Below are 24,109 nucleotides of genomic sequence, written 5' to 3' on the forward strand. Positions count from 1 at the left end.
AAAGGAGCAAAGAAAACACACATACTGATTTCTGCTGCATTAAATACATTTATGCATCAAAGGAAAAGAACACAGAAATGTTTCAATTTGAGTTACATACTTAAAATTCCATTATTAAAAAAATTCCGTGTTCTCCAGCAAATTTAGTTATATTATATTTTTATACTTTCATAGCCAAATGGTTTCTTTTTTGTGGGCTGTGTTTTCTGGAATACAATGAAACTGGCCATGGCCATTAGAAAACAGAATATGCAATTGCCTGTTTAGCATAACAATACAAAGGAATGCATTTTGAAACACTCCATAAAAATTTGATATTAGGTACTTCAGATAGAGTTACTGTTTATTAACTCACGGTAATAGAACAAAATGTGAACCTGGGAAAATTAAGTTTGCAGATATACAAGAATCCCTGTGTTTTAAGCGTTATTTAAATAAGTTCTAACTCCAGGTAAAATTATAAAGCTGCTAATATTTGGAGGGTACAGCCTCCATTTCTTCTTCAATAACTTCTTTTCCTTCTTGAATGTGCCAACCCCTGGACGTCTAATTCTTTGATGCTCTTATGTGGTAATTTATTTATTTACTTATCGAACAATTATTTATTTAATATTTATGGTGTACCAAACATAATATTTGACAGTAATATTATCAGAATGGATAACTAACAGAACTCCTGTTCTCTCTGACCTTGTTTTTCTCCTTAATTAAAGTTTTCTTGTCCATTTTTATTTCTTCCAAATGTAGTTTTCCTTTTACCCAGAGAGTTTTATTCTATTTTAAAGATGATATGATGAATGAATTATTACTAGTATATTTCTTGATATATGGCCCCTCTTTGACAACAAATCATAATCATAGGTTATTTTTAATTTACAAATAATAAAAAGTAGAAAGTTTTTAGCATTATGACTTGAGTGGGGCCAGCATTATTTGGGAATAAGGCTTATTATAGCATCCCTCTAAACACGTGTCCTAGGGAGCCTATATTTCTGATTACTTGGAGTATATGCTTCCCCATTTCATCTTGTTTAGGAGCCCATAACCTACTTTTCTTGTCTTTTGAGAGGAAAAGCATTGGAGTATTTGATTGCTTGGCCAAAAAGACTTAACAAGTGATGGGAAAAGAAAGAAACAAAGAGAAAGCAGATAAATGAACTGATTAATCGTCTCTGTTTCTGATACACACTCAATTTTTTTAGGTCAAAACACTAACTTCCCAGTGGACCAATCTTATTGAGTTCTTGATAAACCAAAGAAGAACAATCTGTAGTTAAAAGTATCAGGGGATTGAAATATAAGTGAGGAAATGACTGAACAGTGACTATTTCCAGAACTGTTCTAGGCCCTGTGGAAGTGCAGAAACTATGTCATAACTCATTTCTCTTAGTGATGCAAGCATGAAATACTCCAGAGTGTCAAAGTGGTTGTGGATCAACATGAGTTGCCATGCTCAGGGATGACTCCACGGTGAGCTTTGATATATCCTTTAGCTGTCTATATACCATAAAGAAAGGAATTATGTGAAAATAAGATTTAAATGATTAAATTACTCCAATTTGCTTTTATTTACAGTTGTATAATTCCTGAGGATAGTGTTTGAACTGAATACATTCTGACAGCACAGCAATACAATTCCAATGTTCAGTGTGAAATTACACACTGCTATACAGATCTGTTACCTGCTTTGTTGTCTTTTCCTCTATCTGGTTATCTACCATTCACCATTCAGTAGATAATTACCTTCTTATTATATTTCTATCTTAAGATGGAACAAACTAAATAAAACAAGGGAATATGAAGAGAATCCAGACAATTCCATTTCATAGCACCACAGTGAAATGTAATTTGTATTTTTCAAGATTTTGAACCATTGTTTGTATTCAAGACCACTTGGATATCAGTGCTAGTAGAAGGCAAGTAAAAGAATAAAGTATTATTTTATTGTGCTCAAAAAATTTGATTCATATCGTCCTCTCCCCAGATTTCCTCCAGGTATTCTTAAAGTCCTTGGGAATTTGTTTTTTAATTAAAAAAAAATGCTCTAAGATATCAGACTGTCCACAAAAGGGCTGTAGTACTATGAATCAAATGTAGGTAGTTTTTGCAAACTTGATTTCAAATATCTGAATCTTTGTATTTTGAGATGGTAAGAGGTCATACTTTTCTACCATGAGTAATGACATGAGCTGGTATCTCTACTTGATGGACTTGTGGTCAGAAAAGTACATTAAATAAAAAGTGCTCCCTTATTAAGCATGTATTGCATAGAGTCAGAAGTCTCTAAGAGATCCTGGAACAATTTTTTTTCTTATGACTCTGTAACACATGCTTAGTCAGGTAGGGTCATAATTTGAGAGCATTCAGATGATTCTCTGTTTGAATACATTTCTTTTATCAGTATGCCAAAATTATAGAATGTCTATCATTAAACATCCCCTTTAGTTAAGGCATTGATGTTTCCTATTAAAATGCAAATATATTATTAGACATTAATATCTTACTACTAATTAGTTAATCAATTTTATCCTGACTAAAGAAGGACCATGAGACAAAGGGATATAGGAGCAGGGCAAGAATATTTATGAGGTTAAAAATCAGTAAAGGCCTGAACCATGGGGCATTGCTGGGAGGGAGGTTCAGATGGGGCAACACAGAGAAGGGATTCTAGGAAGGCACATCATATTCTGGAAGCACTGAGAATTTCAGATCTGTCTCAAATCTTGATACCAGGGTAATCGTATATGCTAACTGAGCCAGTGACCTAACCTGAAATAAAATATGTGTGTGTACTGGGAGATAGAAAGGAGTCAATATCTACATGGCTCATATGGATTTGCATTCTGAAAATTTAGATTTACTTTGGAGGAAAGATGTGAGACAGATTTTATGACTTTTTATGGGCATATAGAGTACCTAAATTTCAGCAGATAACATGGCCACAATTTGGGGGATATGTGGTTTTGAGAGACACTGAGAAAATAAAGTAAAACAAAACAAAACAAAATAATGATAATAATAATTATGATAATAATGTTTATGCAGCAGCCAGTGCACAGACTGAGACCCTGTAAAGATTGATGACAGCAAAATGTGAAAAAGAGTAGAGGAAAAGCAGTTGTTGGTCATGAAAGTTGTCCCAGGGTGTGTCACTCTTGTCCTTCCCACCTACGTCCCCAGAGAACAGTCCTCTCTAGGTAGTAAATCCTACTTCCTGTGGTCCCTACAGATAGAATATTAGTTGGCATGAGGGAAGTCATGGTCTATATTAATAACAGCTAAATATTTTATATGTAAAGTAAATATAAAATCAGGGACTCTTCCATGCATTTTTTATGGAAGGGCCATTTTGGGCTGGTTAAAAAGGCCAGGACAGAAAGTAAATTACAGTTATCTAGAGAGACCATCTCCAAAAGTGGAAGGGTAATTAAAGGTGGAGAGTCTAGTGCTTCAGCCTGACTTTCCAGACATCATGATGGAAAGACACTCCTCTGTTTCACATTCTAAATAATAATAACTAATACTTTATTATCATATCACATTACCAATTCACTTACTATTAACACTTCGCTTCCTAGAATATTTATATGCTTAAAACTTTAGATTTCTTATTAGTTCTCAAAATAACATTGGAATTAATGATAAGAAAACCGAGACAGAAATGAGTAAGGCAATTTTCCCAAGTCACACAGGAATAAATTATTGGAGCCAGGTTTAAACCCAGGCAAGAGGGAGAACTCCTAATTACAAGACATAGTGAGTGACTTTATGGGCCTTTGCTTGGTGTGACCTCAGTACGTCTCTTAACTCTCATTGGTCAAGTCTGTAAAATGAAAAGTGTGGCATTGGAATTCTAAAATCCTTTGTAGCTTTTAAATTCTATGACTTAGTCCTAGTGAGTCACTCTCATATCTCATTAGAGGGTCAAAACATAGATTACCATATAGCAGAAACTTGCCTTTGTATTATTTCACTTTTAGGAATTAATCCAAGATAATATAAAGAAAAGATGAGAATACTTCTCTGAGATTTATATATACTAGCACACAATTTGGGAACAGCTTCAATATCTAATAGAAGGGGAAAATTTACATTTTGTTACAAGGTCATGCTCTTATTAAAATCATATTTTCAAAGAATATTTAATGATATTGAAAAACTCACAATACAATAGTAGGCAAAAAATAAATAGAAATAAAATTATTAATATAGGACTATCTGGTCTTGATTTATATTTATGTATTCATGTGCATATATGTTTATATTCTTTAAAGGTAAATGCAAGCAAGTATTAGTTTTTATTTTGGTAATGTAATTATACATGATTTCTATTTTCCAAATTTTGCCAACAAGCATTGATTTTTATGATCAGAAAAATAAAATCTTTTTAAAACAAAATGTATTTAACGACCTATATCAAATTCCATGAAAAATTCTCTCCTCTCTTTTCCACATCTGATCATCTTAGAGAATCAATGAAGATCTAAGACTGACTTTCCCAGGATCCCCTAGGAATCTGTGACATTCTTATTGCAATCACTTGGGTAAATCCTTGAAATGGCCATATACTTTTGGAATGACCATATACATTTGGAATGATCATACAGATTTCCTTCCTGGAGGGTATGTTGATGGCACCAAATTATCCATGGCCTGAGACTCTTTCATGAAAGCGTGTGTAGTTCTGTTAAACCCATGGTCATCTGATGCTGCCTCTAATAGTATGTAGCACATTGCTTGCACTCAATAAATTTTAAGTCATAGTAATCAATGATAATGAGGTGATAAAAATAACTGAATTTAGTAGCACTGATACAGTAGCTCTTTATGAGTTGCTGGTAGGGAAAGCAAGTTGTGAGCAAAACCAGGAAGGCCTTGGTGTTCAGCATGATAGACTTTACAGAACAACAACCTGTGGAGCGGAACCAATCTCAAGTGTGCAAACATGTGGGTCTACAGTAGTATCTGTTTGCAATTCTCAGAATTAAGGCTGATTAAGTAGTATAAAGAGAACTAGAAAATTTTTCTTGACTCCAATTATCTCTGAATTATATCTATGCTATTCTGACAACAGGATTTAAAAAATCTGAAAATGTCATGGACTTGGTTATGTTATATAGGCAGATTCAGTGTGACTTTGTTCCATTGCAATTCATATCTTTCCCAAGGAATCTGTCCCAGTCACCCCGATTTTAGTGTTCTTTCCCCTTTCTTACTGTTGTTAGCACTTATCACCTTATTGGTGCATTCAGATATTTGAATATTTTATTTTGTACCTTGGATTACTTATGCAATTCTCCTTCTATATCCTCTTTGTGAATTTGTAAATTAGAGGATCATAGCTTGATTTTTTTTTTTTTTTTCTTTCTCACCAAAAGGTGATGTTAGAAAGTTATGGCTATTATGAGCAAAGTCCTGGTCCACTCCTAGGAAGTAACAGTGGCCTGAGGATTTGATTTGTAATTATTTATCTCTTCTATTACTTTCTTCTCTCTTCACTACAATTTAAGTTGTAAGAGGGTACAGTTTTGTTTTATTCATAATGTAACCCCACAACTGAAAAATTATCTGGAACATAGGGAGTATTCAATAAATATTTTTGAGTGAATGAAAGAATATTTAGAAACAATTGCTCTTCCAGAAAACATATATCACTTATGAGAGTTTACCTCATCATTTCTCAAAAAAGGCCTTTCAAATCCATGGGGCTTGGCTAGGCTGGCTGGGGTGGAGTAGGCTGATTTGAGAGCATTCAGCCTAAATGTTGCACAATTTCCTTTGCATTTATCAGAAAACTATGTTAAATTCATTCATTTTTCCCATCCCCTGACATTAACCTGATTACTTCCTGACACTCAATTGTGACGAAGTATTTCTCGTATCCACCTTTCATCATGGCCTTTAATCCAAGACATCAACTTTAAGCTTGTTTAATCCAAACCAATCACAGTTGACTGGATCCCCCCCTCCAACAACAAAAAAACAAACAAACAAACATGGGATTGGCCACAAAGGGGATATTCACTAAATACCTCTTGTGTAAAATAGCATACTCTACTTGGACACCAACCATAACAGCAAAGAAATTCCTATGTGTATAAGACACAAAGTAAAAGACTTATAATAATGATAATTGTTATTATTCAATAATCTGTCTTTGTTTTCAGTTAATACACAGAGGAAGTGGATTATGCATTTTTGGTGAGCTTTCAGTTATATAGCTGTAGATAGTAAATATGAGATATGCACATGCTGAAGAATTAAGACTATTCTGACTTCCCCCAACACCTATTTTTAGGTTTTACTGAAAGTCTCTGTGTGACCAGGGAATTGAAAAATAAAATACATAATCAAACAAAACTTAAAGAGGTTGTTTTCTATTGTTGAAATTAAAGTCCATGAAGAGCCAGATAACGTTTTGCTCATATATTCCCATGCCGTGTGCATGTGTGTACTTTTTTACTGAAGATACCATGTCTCTCAGAATGTAAGTTGTTTTGGTTGAAATGCCTCAAAGCGTAACCCAGAGCTAGGCATAGGAGTAGGCACTAGAAACATCTCCAGATTGCTAGGCTACTGTTTGAAGATGTTTTATGTTTGTGATCCCTATATTGAACAAGGAGAGTTACTGTTCATCTACTCCAAAAAATTTACCTTCATCATCCTCAAAATTAATCATAGAGTTCCTCATTTGAAAATGTCCTTAGGGATCATTTTTGCCAACCCCTGGTCTTGAAACATGAATTTAATTTACCCCATGCTGAATGGGTGATCATCTAACAAATTCTGGAATGAGGACATGTAAAAAGTAGAAATTCAAGGCTTGCAAGTTAAATATGAAATAGCAGCAAAAGCAAAGAGGCACCAGAATTCAGGAAGAATAAAGGACAATTGACTTTTAGAAAATTTGAAAAAGAGAAATGATACCAAGTCTGATACCAAGTAGATCAGTGTCAGGAAACATCACCCTTTACGTGAAAGTAAATCGACAAAACCCCTTCCTTTCCACCTGTGTCTCTTTCACAGTCCAATTAAAATCACGTTTTCTTTGAACACACAGAAAAAAGAAAGAAGCGTCTGGGCACGTAAGGGACATCAGTCGTCTGGCTCTGCCGACAGGTGCATTTGTCATGCCCTGGGGAGCAATGACAGTGCTTTCAGTTTATTAATTGAGAAGATTATACACCTATGATATCCACGTTTTCTCATTCCCCTTCTTGGATAGGGGGATGGAGGAGAAAAATGGACATTCTACAGTTAAGAAGGAAAAAGAAAACCTCTTTTTTGGTTTTATTGCATTCTAATTAAGCATGAAGGAAGTGAGAGGTCTTACAGCAATGCAGCAGGCTTGAAACACTGACAAGGTCAATTATCTCTTGATAAGCCCTGCACCAACAAGGATTAATAATATGACTAATATTAATTGAATGTGAGTTCATTGAGCTTTATTTCTTATTTTAAAGTCTCTTGGCTGGTGTGCATGCCATGGTGTGCGGAGAATGATGGATGGAAGTGATAGAGTCACTAATAAACCCTTAGATCCTTGTGGCCTGCTGGGCACACAGAGGATGCAGGTTTGATTTTCTTTTTTGGTTTCTGGCTACCACCATCCTGGCAGGAACTGAAAAAGGGCTAGTTTTATAATGTAATTTGTTCCATGAATGAAGAAAGTGCAAGAGACTTCAGACCTATGAATTCAGAATTTCCCAAATGAAACTGAAGTGCAACTAACTGATGATGTCATTTAAGGTGAAGTAGGTCTACTGGATTTGTATAGAAAAAAAGATAGCAGGTCCTACTTTCTTTAATTACCTCCATCATCACAGATGACTTGGTTATTGTGAATAAATATGTATAATGTTTGCTTTAATTTTGTGCACCTTTGTTATGAAGTTAGGAATGTATGCCACAGACAAGACTTGTTTTGAATGAATTGAAAAATGGGGATTAAACTTGTATTGGGTATTGAGATCTTTTAAGTGATTTTCCTGACTTGGTGATTGAGATGCTACTATTTTCATCCAATTTCTTCCCCACACATGACCTTTCTTTTATATCTAGAGATAGCTAACCTCCACTCACTGATCACATGAATTCTCCTTTGCAGAGTTGAGAGGTAATGTAAGAGGTTGCAGCACCAAGAATATAGTAATTCCTTGTTTTTGAAACATTGAGTCTATAAAATGATATAGCACTTTATTTTACTAATCCTTTGTGTTTGAAATGCATTTTACATTTTTTAAGAATATAGTTAAAAATGAATGTTACTCATAAAAATGAAAGTGAGAGAACCAATGAAAATAACTGTAAGTGCAACAAAAGTCACAAAGGGCTGAAAAGTGATTTGAGTTCAGCTTATTGAAGCCTCAGAGGCATTAACTGCACATGAGATTTTAAACATAATGTCAACCTCCAACTTAACTCATCTTTAAATTATTCCTATCTGCCTCAGCTAAATGTGAAACCTCCCTCCTCTGAACTGATAGTCCAAAATTTACTAACCTTAATTTGGCCAGCAAAAACTAGCTTTACTATTTGTATCTCTGTCATATTGCAAGTCAACCCATATGTCGGTGTGTGTTTGATATTTCATGTGTGTGGTCTTATCTCCTCAACAGATAAATTCCATTTCTTTAACAGTTTCATATCCTGCAGAGTATCAGGCAAGGCAGAGGATGCACTAGGTGCTAAATATTTAATTGAGTAAATAATGCTCCCACTTTTTCAGTACTAGGTCTGTGATGGGAAATCAGTGACAGGTATATGCAAGGTGCATGTGGAGGTGTTTTTCCCCATGTTATCCTGATATCTCTAGAGGATCATCTGGATTTAGCAAATAATGATCATACTGGGGTAAGAAGTAGGAATCACAGGACATGGTAACTACTATTCAAAACTATCACACCATAGCATGAAGTGGGAATAAGGGGATGAGCGAAAAAACAACTTTTACTGCAAAGAAGAAAGGAGAGGAGACTCATTAGTGGCAAAACAAAGCCATAAGCCAGACTCCTCCAGAGGCACCAGAAGTTCAGAACAATGAAAATGGCGCTGGAGAGGTTAGTGCCATCTGTAAGTTTACATGTTGATAGCTTAGGGGGGAAACAATTACAGTTATTCAGAAATACTGTTGAGAAAGTCCATAATTAAGCAAAGCAAGATTTAAATAGAATATAAATAGTTGGAGGTGTTGTTCTCTGTTTTGATTATTTCCTGATTTTTCTTGGGATCTACCATTTAGCATTGTCCAGGAAGAGTGTGAGATCCAGGGTCTGATGATACAGTTTCTGATACACAATCTGCTCAGTGATTTTGTCTGCACATTTTCCCTCCTCTGTGAATGGGGTTGGCAACTACACCTGCCAAGAAGTGACAGCAGTCGAGGGCTAGAATATTAAAGTCTGATGCATGTGACTGGGGTTCAATGAAAATACATCAGGGAAGATGAAACCCTTCCAATTCAGTTGCACATATTGCTCTGCAATTTTCAAAACCAAAGTACCTGGAGTCTTATTGAAACACATTGCAATGTCCCATCACCCTTGTCTTTCAAAATGTGATCTGACATTGCCTTCTCCATTTCCCATTTTCTCAGTTAAATGAAAAGCATATTTGTAAATGATATTTATTTTACTGTGAATAAGGTTTGGATTCCTTTCTACTTCATGGCTGTGTGCTTTACCTCTGCCCTCTTAATGCATTTCTGTGAAGTACATAAAAGTGGGGCTCATCATCCAGACAGGCATCTTCCTAGTTACTATGATGAAGAGAGTGACATGGTAGGTTCAGAGTCATACTTTGTGCTTATATTTGGAACTATACATTGCAAAAATGACCTTTAACATTTTTTATATAATAATCTCTATTTGTCCTTACAGAATTGTCTGTATCCCTACTTTTTCTAATTCTGTTAGATGATAAGAATCTAGTTGGGTTGTAGAAGGCACACTTGATGTAAGAAGCAGACAGTTCTACATTTTTGTCTGATGGTTGAAGAAATATTACAGATTTCTCCTGCCCATGGCTAAATATTGAAGTCTGTATTTTCTGTTGGTACCTGAAAACCATACTACTCATTTTGAAGCCTGTCTCCTCAGAAAGGGGAAGAGGCAAAGTTTTCCTGCCTGTTATCCATCGTTCTAGCACATTCTCTTTGTGTTTCTCCCCTCCATAGTCCTGAAAATGAGATCCTTGGACAGTATGAAGTGAAAGACTCTTCATGTGGTGGTAGGTGGAGCATAGTCAACTTTGAATGGTACATAAAGCATTGACTTTGAATAATAAGTCTGCAGCTTACGATCTATGTGTTTTGAGGTAAGTTACACACACTTTCTGAGCCTAAGTTACCATCCTTAAAATGAGAATATTAGCATGTATTCTAGAATGTGAGAATTAAGGGAATTAAAGGAAAAATCCATGCAGAGCACCCATTTCTAAGAAAGGTAAGAAACAGATAGGGGTTACTTAACTCATCTGGAATCCAAATTCCTTCATTAGAAAATGAAAGTATTCAAATAATTAGTACTGCACACTTTAATGGGCCTGGCATTAACCTTGTGCTTCATCGATAGTAACTCATGGAACATTCATTTCAATTCTATGAGGTTACATCATAATTGTTTCTGAGAGATTAAGAAACTAAGGCTTAACGAAAGAAATTAGGTGCCCTAAGTTGCACAGCTGGCTGATAGGGCTGAAACTATTTGACTTCAGAGGGCTACTATCACTCACTGCAGCATGTTTTATAGGTATTACTGTTCCATTTAATAGATAAATAAGACATATTTTGGTGAAACACTGTTTAGGATGAGGGAGATAGACCCATGCCATATAAACACTGAAATGCTTAAAAAATATTATTGGGAAATTTATCTCAAAGATAACCCGTAGATGTAAGAAACTATCTTATGCAAAAGTGAAAGTTTATTTTCCATGAAAATATGAAAATATAGAAGATCTTCTTAACTGATGCTGTTATGAGTTGAAACTTTTTTTCAGAATGCATTTTTTTGCATCTGGTTTGTTTTAGATATGACATGATAACATATACAAAAGCCCTTTGAAAAGTAGAAAGGCTTATGTTTGTATCAGTTAAATCAATGGCTCACTTGCCAGTAGGTAACTTGAAACAACTTCAGCTCTTCAGTATTTCCATTCCTGAAGAAAAAAGGCTGTAGGAAGGGATTTTTTTTTTTTTTCCCCCAGCAAAGGTTCTTAGCAGGAAGGAAAACAATCTCTATGCTTTTAATTCTGCAGAAGGTAAATGACATAGTCTCCTCAGGCCCTTACTTGGACAATTCTGTATAAAATAAGGTAGCAGATTAGAAACAGAGAAGATATGTTGATAAAGGTGAAAAATTACTAGTGATAGCACACAGCAGAGGAAGGTGGTAGAACTACTAACATGAAATAGAAGTGCCATGGAATTCGAAATACAGGGTCACTACCAGAAGGAGAGGTATACAGGCTTGGACCACCTAGAACCATGATTTTTGTTCATGAAGATGACTGAGACAGCAAGAAAGCATGAAACTATCCTCATAGTCACCTATTTTAAAAGGCAGATTCTTACTAAAAAATGTTCTCTCCCAAATTTTATCATAAATAATGTGTTTTTTTTTTTTTTTTTTTTTGCTTTGTATAAAGAAGTAATCTTAATTGTCTGAAAAAATAATATCATGGATGAAACCTGTGTTATTATAGCTTGGCAAGCAAATGACTTTGAGTCTGTATGACAAATGACTGACTTACTGCCTGAGATAAAATGTTGCAGCATGAAGACACCTTTCAATACAGTGATTGAACGTATCTACAAATAGAAATCCATGTTGGGGGCCAGGAAGAAAAGTTGTTGATTAGTAAGTATTCTCTTCAACAGGGAAGTCTTGACCAAAACTGTCACCACACGGCATGGTTTCATATAACTCAGTTGCCTGCTCCTTCAGTCATAATATTGGTTGACTCCATTAGAGAAAAAATCAAATTATCTGACATTATTTAAACCAGGCAACTGGTGTATTGTATGACTGTGTGTCCTTCAAAAGTGGTGACTAGTCTAAAACTATCGAGAACCCTGACTGTAGATAAAAAATAGAGGAATCACAGGTATGATGGGGTTTGATTAAGAGCCTATTTCAGTCTGGTGATCTTAACCAGTCTCATTATTTCAAATATCACCCACATGCTGACAACTTGTTTTTCTAGCCCATTTTTCCTCCTGAATTCTAGCCTTCTGCCTCCAACCACCTAATTAACATTCTTTTTTAGGTATGCACTAGACATGCATAAAATGGGAGTGGATGTGGTGTGAGTTGCTCTTTAAGGATGGTTAAAATTCGGCAAAGAAGAGAGAAGGAAATGCACACACATGCACCAGCACAGAGTTGTACAAGAGCATAGCATAGACCAACTAGGAGAAAAGGGAAAGTCACAGCACAATTATGATAAATGGGAAACTTATTTTGCAGTGGACAAAGTAGTACATTTTATCTCCAAATATGATAGAAGAAAATGAATGAGAAATTCTTCAACGTCTCTATGAAAAGTCCAGATTAGATGCAAAAACAGAGGAGCTAAACATTTCAGCTTAATGGCTTTTGTAATTTTAACATTTAAAGTGTCCCCACAATTCTAATTGGTAAATAACCTTCTGGAATTCCTTCAGATTTTCAAGTAACTCTCCAGTCTTCAATAGAAGGAGACAAGAAATCAGAATGTGCCTTCAGATTTTGGGGGGCATTTTGTACAGTTACTATGCTAAGTCATGGTCCAGTTCAAGAATCAATCAGGGTCTACCACCATCCCCTACCCCGCACCTTGGCATATTCCTCATTCAAGTGGCTACAGTTTTTATTGTTGAAGCCCAAATTATCTTCATCTAACTCTTTCCCAGCAGCAATGAGCTTAGAAGCAATAGGATAGCAGGAATTTTCTTTTATGTCTCCTCTTTACCCCTAATATTTATTGCCTGTGCATTGCAAGAACAAGCATGAAAAAATAAGACAATTTCCAAAGACAGTCTAAAATCCCAAAAGGTAAGATATAACCATCTGGAGTACAACAAGCACATCATATTTTCTTTCTTTAGCAAGACAGTTCCGAGTTTTACGGAAGGCATCCCAGTAGGCAAAGACCTACTAGCTGTTTATAACTCCCTAAAAAATTAAAAATAATAATAAAACCACAATGTTTCTTTAATGTCACAGTCTGAATTATAAGCAGAGAGTTGGCACATCTCTCATTTTACTCATTCTAATTACAATTGCCTTGTCACTGAGATGCCAACCTGACGAAGAGCAAATCAGGTAGCAAATCCCCAGGGGCCGCTTAGTAACAGGAAGGCTGTTTCCAGTGGAATCAACGTGACAATTTCTTCTTTCCCTCTTCAAAGTAGAGAGTCCCCCTGGACATATTCACATTTGATTATTTTCACTAGGCTCTCTGTCTTCAACTGCTTGATTAGCATCTCACTCACCGAAGAAATTAGACTAAAGTTTGTGACCATTAAAAGGAAACCAAAGCATGTGCATGGGTGCCTGCTCATGCATGAGTCACACCTATGAAAACCATTTTCTTAAGTGGGCACCAAGAGTTGGCACCGATGTTACTGTTCAAGGGCCACTCTTGTGTGTGAGTGTGTGTGTATGTTGCCGTTTACGGTTTTAGAAGGTGATCTTTGTACACATCTCAGTCTAGAAATATGAAGTCAGAAGTTTGAAAACTTTAGGCAAAGGTGTGCAAGATGGTTCTATAGGTACCTGATTTTCCTCTTTCTAACTTTAGAGCAGCTGTGCTTAGAGATAAGATCATTGTGCCTATTGCTATGAAAATATTTCATATCAAACAGAATTCTCTCTGGTAAAACACTTTCTATAGACCGCTGCAATTAACATTAAAGAGGAATTAATATATCAAATTAAAACTGTTCTGAGAATAATACCAGAATAGTCTTCTCTTAATCCATCCCCAGACCTTGCTTGTGATTGATCAGTGGCCCAGAGAATAGGATAGAAAACAGACATAAGGAGCCACAATTCTGCCGTAAGAATCATTTCTCCTACATCCTCTTTGACATTTTCCTTAAACATTACCTTGGTCAATAGGACAATGATTCTTAAACTTTGGTATATATAAAGAGCAGGTAACTGGGCACCTGGTCCAGACATCCCACTCTACTACAGGTGAGGTGTAGCCCAAAAATCTGCATTTTTACCAAGAAACAGGGGTGATTATATTAGAAACACTACTGCAGTTATTCTCCCAGTTCCCAAGTTCCATAATGATAATGTCTGTATCATAAAATTGTCCACAGCTCAACTAGAGTGCACTTTTAATTATGATGTATGTCAGCCCCTCCCAAGTAATTTCTAAGAAAGGACTGGATATTAACATTTTCTTTTTGCTACATAACATCCCTTACATAATAAGTGCTCAGTAAATACCTGCTGGTATGAATTGATTTAATGCAGAAACCAAAGCCATTTTTGTTAAGTGTCTTCTTCCTAGAAGCTAAAGTTTCTTTTGCCAACACATAGACTGTATTGCTTTGAATTCTAAATTATTTCAGAAGAATATTAGTCTCTTCAAGGAGATTGGTAATGGAGGACTAGCTCTCCCATGGGACTGCAGGTTTCTTGTCTACATCTCCAGCTCACACTAGGTGAAATGATTCAGTGTTTCTGTCCAATGCATGGTTGATGGTCCAGCTCCTTCACTCATGGCCACCTGAGCTGCCCAAGCTGAAAAAATACACCTTTTCCTAGGACTAGAATGTCAGCCAACAAGACCAGAATTATATCAGTCAGGATATAGATTAAATACTGGAGTTTTGGACTTCATGCCAAAAACTAGTTTCATATTCTTCTTCATGCTCAGAGATCAGCAAATTGAATTCTCAGCATTTCATGTGACAACTCTGTGTCTGGTGCCTTAGTGTTTCAGGGAATGAAGACAAGTGAGTCATTGTCTTGGTCCTCAAGAAGCTTGCAGTTTAATTTGGGAGACAGATGATACATATGGATAAAATAAAATAGGAATAAATATTTAAATAACACTTGATGATGGAAGGGAACTAAGCATGTCATTATTTGTGAAAGAATAAAATTGTTCTAGAAACGTTTTGGGAAGAGAGAAACAATCTTCAAATGGAGTGATCTGAAAAACCTTCAAGGTGGAGGTGACTCTGGCTGATTGAAGCAAATAGATAGGTTTGAATACGAAGGAGATTTATCAGCCTGAGTAGAAATGAGTCCAGCCAGAAAGGGGGGAGGAAGGCAAAGCTGGCCTTCTTTGCTCCTTTGTCTCTACTATCAATTGGCATTCATTTAAAGATCTGCCAGCTAACCCATCACATTAGAGCTACTCTCTCTGACCCCACCAACCAATAGCTTTGCAACTCATATATTCACATATTTCCTAACTCTTACAGAATATATTTTTTATATACCAATTTTGTACTTGACTGTTACATTGCATACTATGCATTTTTTATGTCTGTACATCCCTCTCTTCTCACTGAAGCTTCTTTTCAGTATTTCATTTTCATGATGCCAAATAGCAATCAATTAATTAATCTTTACATAAGTAACAAATGAGAAACTTAAGGGAAGACCTGGATAAAAAGGCAAGAAGGGGTACACTTTTCAGAGAGACTGGTCTCTCTCTCTTTTTTTTTTTTTTAGTAGAACAAGAAGTTTATTACTCCCACTCAGTAGTTCCTGGGGACTTTGATGTTAAGTCATACATAATTCGAGAAATACCAGGAATCTTCTTAATCTCAGTGACCATCTTTAACACCACCTCTACAGGGATCTCATTGCCAGGGGTTGCAGGTATACCAGTCATGAAATCACTAGTAATAAAGGTTCGAATAACCACGGATCTCTGGCATGAAGGCTGCTTCTGAAGTGGGTCCCGATCAAAATGTAAAGGTGTCAAAATCACCGGCATCTGGCTGATTTTCCCAGCATACCCAGACTCCCTGAGAATGTTATGGGCCTCAAAATCAGCTTGGCGTAAAGTACTGAGCACACCTGTTGTCAAGAAAATGGGAGTAACACCTGTAGGAGGTTCCTTAACTGGTGGGCCAAATATATAGACAACTCTGTTAATGTTGTGACACATGCGAGGTATAAGTCTAGCCAGGAAAATAAGAGATTCCTAGTCAGGCTCATCCTTACTGGAGATTCCACATACATAACTATAAGAACGACAGTCACCCTGCACACCCACAGTTTTAATTGGTAGCAGGAAGGCATTCAGTGAATGCAGACTTGTAATTTGCATCAGTTTTTCCTGATCCTCTTCTGTTGTGCAGGCTTTGACTCTGTAATATTGTATGTGGCTTTTTAACGCTTGCAGAAAAATCAGCTACTATTTTCAAAATATTGTAGGTTTCAGGAAAATCCTTACAAATATAAGGTTCCTCAGCACATATTACTCTGATTGCCAGGCCTGGACCTGGGAATGGATGCCTGGAAACTAACTCTTCTGGAAGTCCAAGTTCTCTGCCTAAGATTCTTACTTCATCTTTATGAAAATCTTTCAAAGTTTCTCTCAGAGAGAAAAGTCTCAAGTCACATCGGGAATGCTGTGACTCAGGTAAAGTAAGTCCATATCAGCAGGAGATGTACACTCAAGTCTAAGCAGGGTAGAGGTTCTATTGTTCATTTCACCAAATTTCTTGATTTGTCAGTATTCTACCAACACTTGATCACAGAAACAGTGCACCTTAGTCCCACTCTATCCAAAATGACTATGGCTTCCCATTACTTATGAAGGAATGGTCCTTTGAGTCTCTATAACAAGATTCCTCCCTATCTCTCCAAACTCCAATACCATTGCTCAGTTGTCCATGATGTTAACTTCATTAATTATTTTCTTCACTCACTTTGTATTTTTCTACCTTAGCCTTTGGCTCCATCCAGCTCCATCCAGCAGGTAAGGCCTTTTGTTCTTCTCTTTGATCTGCCCAAAGCTATCCCTCCTGACCCAGACAGAGCTCAGAGGTTTTTCTAGACATTGTTGATTCTTCTCATTTCCACACCCTTGGGTGTAGAGGCACAGGCATTAAGTACATGTGACTGATTTCATTGTGTGTGTACCATGTATGTGAATGACTGCAGATCATTAGATGAGCCATTCTTTACCTAAGTGTGTGTTATTTGAAAAGGGTAAACTTTTGGACATAGAAGCTGGAATCGGTTTCTTGTGAAACCCTTAGTCTCAGTGGCTGGAGGGGTGCTGACCTCAGTGGGGCATCCAATGTGTTTTTATAGGTCCACACAGGAGTTAGTGGAGGCTACAAAGGATGTTCCCCATCAAGCCTGCCTAATCTACTTGATTCTTCCCAAATAGAGACTTTTCCACAGTAAGAGTAAAACATATCTCAGATATCCTTCTCCCCTGTCAGAATAAAGTGAGCTGCATACATTTGGGCAGCTTAGGTGGTATGTAAAATGCAAACAAACATTTACAAAACCACTGCCCTTTGCAGAGATATGATGGACACTGTACATTCCTATAAGGAGGGGGTGATTGTACGCAATTGAGCCTCAAACTTTTAGGAACCATTGACAAAGAAACTTCTCTATTTTTCAAATCATTGCTTCCAGCTTCAGTTTAATAGCAGATGAAGCAGTTCAGTCTGCCTGGGCCTCAGCTGATAGAACTCATTAGTGGATGACGCTGGTTATCAGAGATGGTTGCAAAGCCACCTTTTCCCTCAGGTAACCATTCAAATACCAGAATGTGTTCCAACTGTGAGCAGCATGTTTAAAAGAGAAACTCAAGTGTGACTCAAAGCTAATACAAATCAATCACTATTAAAACCTTTTGGAATACAGCTCTCTTTTCCTCATCTCTTCATGTCAAATACCAATGAGCATGTCATATATTATTATTCCCTAGAACTTCAAAGAATGAAGATATCAACAGACATTTAGATAGGCAACAAGAACAGAAACAATACTAAAGTGAGTGAAAACAGACCTAACCAAATGGCAGTTTTGTCTTTTCATTACATCCATGTCCCAGAGTTGCATCATACAATCACTCAGTTAAATAATAAATGCACTTATAGCTGAGGAGGGAATAAGGAAGATTAAATGAGGAGGGAGGTGTGAAGGAATGGAATGTTTTCCATGCTTAGAATGGTACCCTTGAGAATCAATAAGTTTAGGGAAAAAACTGTAAGGGAGTTCTAGATACAGGCACCTGAAGAGCAACTGACTTAATCTCAAACTAGAGATGTCAATGAAAGAGTGGAAAATTTTCTCATATGGAAGGAATTCATGTAAAATAAAGATTAATTGAGACCTAGAAAATGGACCTCATATGGGAATGATTCCCTGATAATGCAGAAACGACAGAAAATGTGTTAAAATAATTTAAAGGGTCCAGTTGTACTTGATCAAATGATTAACGGTATTCCATCTGCTTTCTAAATATCCCTACCTTCCACTAATTCCTCTGAAATTTTGCCATTTCAGCCAAGCTGAAATTTATTAGCACCCACTTACTGTGATTTACACGCTGAATGATTTGCACACGTCTTTCCCGGGCTATTTGCATGCCTTTATTAGGAGTGCAGTTTATTTGGGAGCACATTTGATTTATAAGCATTTGGCAAGTCTGCCCTTCTATTCCTTTTTCTTTTCAACTTATGCAAGGGCAGAGTTATATTCCTGGGGCTCATTCATTCCCTAGGATATTAACTTTTTTAACTGAAATCTTCTGTTTGGTAAAACATTTGTAACAAATTAGATTAAATCTCCTTTGCTTCGCTACAACAAGAAAACAGTAGTTAGAGTCAGGACTTCCCTTTGGTAACATTTTGAACTAGATGAAGTTTGTATACAGTGATTGTGGGCTCAACATTCTATGCCTATATGTTCTCTTCTTTATACTTTATCTCAAAATACAGAGATATCACTTACAAATATTCCCATATGTAAATCCACTCCCCCACCCCACCCCCACCCCCCAGTTTTGTCTCTCTCCTCTTTTTCCACCTTTAGGGGACCATATCTCACTGCCTGCCCTTAGCTGTCAAGAGGAAAATGATCTAATAAAATTATACCACCAGAGTGAGAATGATGTCCGCCTCCATAAGGCAGGTGGGATTTGAAATGGAATGGTTAGAGAAACAATGCCTTAATTATAACTTCATAATTTATAATGAGCCATTCATATACATTATGTAATTTGATCCTTGAAACATTTTTCAAGGTAATTATTATTCATGTTTCAGTTTTACATGTGGAAAAACTATAACTCCGTATAGATAAAAACAGTAATTTAGGAGAAAATTGGGGGTATTGGGTGTCCCAAACCTGGTCACCTATCACTGAATTCCCTAAGTTCCCACCCCGGCGCTGGCTCCTTAGTGAGTGCTAAGAGACAATGAATGAATAGTGTAGTTTTGTTTCTGGAGCCAACTCTGAGATGCATTTTCTCCTGGGCAGGGCAGCTTTCTTTTGTCTTTCATAATCCAATTACCTGGGTGGCTTCCTTTTCTGCCTAAAAGTAAGTGAGGAAGAGGAGAAAAAACTGCGTCAGAAAAAAGATGAGTGCAACTACCGGGGAATCTAATTTAGGAGGTGATCTCACGAGGCCTCATACCCACACAAAAGTCCACAGCAGGTCATTCTTGTCAGCTATGGCTGTTCAGTGACCTTGCCCTGTGACACAGCCGGACAATATTACTAGAGAAATAGGAGCTGCAATAACCTAATTATACAATTACACATTCATTTAACCCCTAGAGAGCTTAAGATTTTTCTGAGAACCTAAGAAGTGGTTGGCTGGAAACTCGTTTTGAAAGGTTGTCTCACCCCAAGATACAGAACCTTGTTCATATAAGGAACATAAAATTATTACTTAAGTTGCACTGGTGGACATCATGAGAAAAATAAAATTACTGAAGACATTGAAAATTCATAGTAATGTAGTCAGATTTTGACATTTATAATCAAGTTTGCATTATTTAACAAGGTAAATTTTAGCAGTGTAAGACATTTCGCAATCGGATTGTGTCCAAACATTTTCTTATTTGAACAATTCATGGTAGGACTGTCATCTATTCTCTACCTGTGCTTCTTTGCTCTTGTTTAATATCAGGAATACGAGATGCTAGGAAAGAATAGTGGCTTCTGAAAAAAAAAAAATTAAAAAAAGATGAAGAAAGATCAAATTCTAGAAAACAGTCCCTTCTTGTTTTATCTATCTTAAAATTGATGAATTCATGGTTAGTTGCCAAATTGTCTTTCTAAATAGTACTGGCATGTGCTGACATCAACAGCAGGATGGGAAAACGTTTTCTGTAAAGAGTCAGATAATAAATATCATGGGTTTTGCAGACCATGTGTGCTGTCTCAATTCTTAACTCATTTCTGCTGTTGTAGTACAAAATCAGCCTTGGAAATTATGTAAATATATGGATACGGTTGTGTTCCAATAAAACTTTGTTTACAAAAAAAAATCGCAGCAGGCTGCATGTGACCCATGGACTATAGTTTGCTATCTCCTCTTCTATAGAGTCCACAGGGTATTGAAAGGTATGGTAATATATGTTAGGGGGAGGTAGGCCATTGTTTCTTTTCCTTTGTCTCCATTTTCAAAGTTGTTACAATAAACTAAAGGAGTTTAATGAATATAGTATTTTTCACAGTAAAACTGAAATTATGTATAAAAATGCCTCATCAGAGTAACAAAAAAGCAAACAAATAAGTAATTTTACTGAGCAAATCACAAACATCTTTAACAACTTCAAGGAAAAAGCCCATTTTTTTTTGCATTCAGTGTCATTTCAGTTGATAAAAATTTGGACACTGTAATGCATTTCTGAGATTACTCTGCTACAAGCAAACACAAATCTCTACCTCTACAAAATTCTCTTTCTTGTTGTACCCTGCTTTCTCATGGCTTTTGCTCATGTCATGCTTCTGTCCTTTGGTAATCTTCCTTACTTAGACTGTACCTTTCTCTTTCTGCTAGATCCATTTTAAAATTTCAGGACTAATCTATGTCCCATATTTCCCCATAATGCACAGTTGGCTACCTAAACTGGCCATTCCATTTTTATCTTCCCTACCCTGTCTTCAAGTCTAGCTCCAGCCTCATGTTTCCATGGTCTCAAGGTGCACATCAGTGTCTTTACATATTTTCATAAGTAGATTTTTGTACAGAGAGAAGGCATTAGCATTTTAACTCATCTTTTCCCCTGTCTGGAAGGTGGATTCTGCAGAGTAGTCCTACTACCTATTGTGTTTCATGTAACAGTGAACATCTGTGAGATGACTGGACAGAATACAAGACTAAATTTGGAGCTCAAGATACTGGCAATTTTTGCTACAGTGCTGTTTGCAACTTTTTACATCAGTTGACTCACATGGAGGTCCAAAAACTATAATTTCCATCTCATTATACAAGGTTCTAACCATTTCAGCTAATCTGCCATATTCTTGGGAGTGAGTTTGGATATATATCTAGGCTTGATATCATCTCTACCTTACAATTACAGAAATAAAAGCTAAGAAATTTCAGGGAACTAACCCCAAATGGCATAGGTGTCACTTTTATTGTAGACTACCTACAATGCTATATGGTCAGGCAAGTGTTCCTTCTGGTGTACAGGTTGCCACTTTGAGGATAAATGTGATCCTTATTACCAGAATTAAATGATCAAGGATAAAATTGCCTCCTAGAAATAAATTGACATAGGAAAAGCCAAACATACAGAAACATCAAAACATTCTTGCCGTAATGAGTGCAACCAGAACAGGTGCTTCCTCATGGGCACTTTGCAAAAACACAGCCTATTTGAAAATGCTCGTTACATTCCCTTAATTTCTCTACCCTCATTCCTTAATAATTAAGGAATCAAATTCATGGTGATGATAACAGGGCCCCATGCCTTAATTGACCATTCGCATCTACTCCTCATTCCTCGCCTGAAGCTATCATCTTCCTTTTAGGCCATTGCCTGGGTCAGCTGGAATGCTGAGCAAAATCTCATAAATATGAGGTTTCAAAATGCAGCCAGACAGTTGCAAAAACTGTAATGGACTGGGGTTTTCTAACTCCTGGGGTATTGGCTTCCTTTACTTTTGTGGAGATGTTTTTTCATATTTGGTGCTCCTACCACATCTTCAAAAGTCTGCAATCAGTTTCCCTTTTGAGGACAAAAAGATGTCAGATTTTCTCATATTTTCATATCTCTCCTAAGCCTGATTAATAAAGGAAGCCTTGGGTCTCTATCCATTTTATCTTGTTGGCAATATACATACATATATATATATATATATATATATATATATATATATATATATATATATATATATATATACATTGTAAAATGATCCTTTTACATCCTTTTGTATGGCTAATAACTAAGATCAAGTGGATAAATGACTAATCCCACAATATTTGCTGCTAAAAAGGGGGGAGGAAAGGAATTTTGGGTATATTTCTAAGTCTGGTAGCAAGGAGGTATGGTGGTGGGGTCAGTTGGAGGATGTTCAGAGGGGATGTCCTGACATAAAATACAAAAGGAAAAGAGAAAGACATATAAACGGGAAAACATTGTGACAGAAGGAGAAAAACAAGCTAATAGAAGCCATCTATGTATAACTTAGGAGAAAGGCATCCTTAACTGAGCAGACAGTGCCTCTAATTACACATCTTTAACCAATAAACTATGCAGACTTGAGTATTTTAAACAGTTCTGTAGTTCGCTATATTTATCTATCACCTAGGAGTAGAAATAATAACCCATGTGTGAGCATCAGAGATGGTTCTGTGCCACATGCTGCTGGTTACCTCTCAAGAGCCATCCCACCCATGTCCTTCCTCTGTAAAGATCTCAAACCTTGTTTAAGTTTTGGATGACCATGGCACTTTCTACTATCCTGGGATGAAAGCTTATTATGAGCAATTATGATAATTTATTCTGCTAGCCTGCCCTGAATTCACTCAAGGGCATATGACACAGCCAAACCTGGCCAGTGATATTGGAGGAGACATCTACTGGGAAGTTTCTGGGAAAGCAACCTGCCCAAGGCAACACAGTTGTCAGTGGCTAAGCCAAGATTCTAACCCAGGAGGTCTGACTGTCTTCTTCTGAGAAATAAATAAGGAACACCAAGAAGTTATTTCTCTCTGACTCCACAGCAGACATTCTCAAATTGTAATGTCAGAAAGAATACCTCGGAAAGTTTATTAAACGCAGACTTCCAAAGCCCCACTTTTATTTTATTATTTTATTATTAAACACTCTGGTCATGTTGTGGTGCAGGTGAACTTGAAATCATACCATGAGATGCACCCCCTGAGAGGATTCACTAATTCTAGCTCCGTGAATGGAGCTGAAGATTGGGCAGTTCCTTAACCCTGTTATATACAGTCGTTTATTTAGTCTGGGGAATTATATTGTTTATTCTATAGTCCCATGGAGGTAAGTGTATGATTTTTAAATGGTTTGTGTTTGGTGAATAATGCTAGATTTCTGTCCCTTGTTTAGCTAGAACATGTACCAACTGCTTATTATATATATTGGTATGTGCTTGATGTAAGTACCAGGTAGTCATTAAGAATGCTAAATTCATTTGCTTTTTCTTCTAAACAGTGTTTCCCAGTAGAATTTTGTGAAACGTTATAAACGTTCTATAACTATGGTGTCCAACACTAGTAGAAGTTAGTCACATGTGGCTGCTGTGCACAGGAAATGTGCTTATTTCAGCTGAGGAAATAAATTTATAGATTTTATTTAATTGTTATTTATATTTAACTATCCACTGTAGCTAGTGGCAATAATATGCAGCTTTAGAGTAGTGTGTATATATGTACATGCAGGTAATTTAGAAACTTGGAAAATTATTTTATCTTATTGAGAAGTCTAATTTGTAGAATGGTCTATGCCATGAATTTCATTTCTCTTGAGAATCTAATACATGATCCTAAGCCGGGGTACTCAACCCCCAGACCACTCACTGGTACCGGTCCATGGCCTGTTAGACAATGGGCAGCACAGCAGGAGGTGAGCAGCAGGCAAGCAAGCAAAGCTTCATCTGTTTTTACAGCCACTCCCCATCACTTGCATTACCGCCTGAGC

Source organism: Eschrichtius robustus, chromosome 14 (assembly GCF_028021215.1).
Source record: "Eschrichtius robustus isolate mEscRob2 chromosome 14, mEscRob2.pri, whole genome shotgun sequence".
Taxonomy (NCBI): Eukaryota; Metazoa; Chordata; class Mammalia; order Artiodactyla; family Eschrichtiidae; genus Eschrichtius; species Eschrichtius robustus.